Below are 1,908 nucleotides of genomic sequence, written 5' to 3'. Positions count from 1 at the left end.
AAATTAGCCGGGCATGGTGGTGCATGCCTGTAGTCCCAGCTACTCAGGAGGCTGAGGCAGGAGGATCGCTTGAGCCCAGGAGTTTGAGGTTGCTGCGAGCTAGGCTGACGCCAGGGCACTCGAGCCACACTCTGTCTCAAAAAAAAAAACAAAAAAAATCTCTGGGGGACAAGGCCAGCTTCCCCATCATCTGTATTTCTTAATATTAAACAAAGCCTTTCACTAAGCAGCTGATGGGAAAAGGCACATTTCATTTTGATGACTTATTATGAAGATTAAATTGACTTGGCTCTAGATATCAACCCCGCAAATTACTTACTGTGTTTCCTGGCTGGCTTTCCTCCAGTTTGGCAATGGGAACTTTTTCCCTCTCTTCTCCAGGTGCTATCTTGGCAGCTCTTTCCCCATCAGTCATTTCTTTTGTCTCTTTGTCCTTGTTTAGTCCAGCCCCAACTGCTTCCTTTTCCGTGGGTTCGTTACTCTCTGCCTTTTTTCTCTCCTGGGTCTCTTCTGTTTCTAAAACCATCTTGTTTTCCGTGTGCTCCTTGGTAGATGTCTCTCCCAGTCCAGCACACAAGTCTCCTGAAACATCCTTTCCAGAGTCACTCACTGGGATTTGTAGTTTTTCTGGTGATCCAAACTCTGTATTCACTACTTCTGTCCTCTGAGAACTACTGGGAAATTTGCTTGCCATCTTGATGCCATCGCTGCCACTTTTTGGAGCATGGAACCTCATTTCTGAAGTACTAGGTGCTTCTTCACCGTCATCATCTGAGCTCTCAGAACTGGACCCTTCTGCAGTCCTGAGTCCTTCCATGCCCAACCTGTCAGAGCAACAGAAAGGTTTAACACTATTTATAGCTTCTATGTAAAGCAAAGACTTCCAGTTTTTCCAGGAAACAGACTCTTGAAAAAAGTAGGTAGCTTGAGATGGAAAGTAGGTAAATTTCAGAAAAAGACATTCATTCCAGAGGTATAAACAAAAGGAAAAAAATATCAATGAGTTTTCTCCTATATTACATTAATTTCAACTGTTGGAAATTAGATAAAATAATCAACAGTTATAAAGAAAAGAAAATCCTATGCTTTATTCATAATTGCTCAAACCTTGAAACTATGCTAATGTCTATCAAATGGAGAATGGACAAATTGTTTGCAACGATACTCAGCAATAAAAAGGAATGAATCACAGATACATTGCACTACCATGGATGAATCTTTTTTTTTTTTTTTCTGATGTAGGGTCTCGCTGTGTCATCCAGGCTGGAGTACAGTGGCACAATCATAGCCCACTATAACCTTGAACTCCTGGACTCAAGTGATCCTCCTACCTCAGCCTCCTAAGTAGCTGGGACTACAGGTATGCAACACCAAGCTGGGCTAATTTTAATATTTTGTAGAGAAGGTCTCGCTATATTGCCCAGGCTGGCCTTCAACTCCTGGCCTAAAGCAATCCTCCCACCTAGGCTTCCTCAAGTGCTGGGATTATAGGCATGAGCCACCACACCTGCACATGGATGAATCTTAAAAGCATTACGAGGATTATACTACGTGAAAGCCAGACACTAAAGGCTGTATGACATCCTACAAAAGACTAAACCATAGGAACAAACATCACATCTGTGATCAGTAGTTGCCAAGGTCTGGAGGTGGGGGAGGAGAGTTAACTACAAAGGGGCACATGACAACTATTTAGGGTGATTAAAATACTCTATCTCAATTGTGGTGGTGGTTACATGACTGTTTATTATACATTTTTCAAAAGTCATAGAACCAACCAACCAAAAAGGGCAAATTTTACTATATATAAATTATACCTCAATAAACCTGATTTAAAAAAAAAAAGGGTAGTGGCCAGGCGCAGTGGCTCACGCCTATAATCCTAACACTCTGGGAGGCCAAGGCGGG

General features: G+C 42.2%; 1 protein-coding gene across 1 annotated transcript in view; it reads right to left on the bottom strand.

Moving 5' to 3' along the window:
* The window catches only part of SDE2 (SDE2 telomere maintenance homolog (S. pombe)), a 13,124-nt gene that overhangs the window by 2,525 nt on the left and 8,691 nt on the right, over positions 1-1,908 (bottom strand). The gene's annotated exons all lie outside the window — the stretch shown is intronic.

This window comes from Propithecus coquereli, unplaced genomic scaffold (genome assembly GCF_000956105.1).
Source record: "Propithecus coquereli isolate 6110/MARCELLA unplaced genomic scaffold, Pcoq_1.0 Scaffold210, whole genome shotgun sequence".
Classification (NCBI taxonomy): Eukaryota; Metazoa; Chordata; class Mammalia; order Primates; family Indriidae; genus Propithecus; species Propithecus coquereli.
The sequence above is the reverse complement of the archived record's forward strand: the minus strand, read 5'-3'. Positions and strand labels throughout refer to the sequence as shown.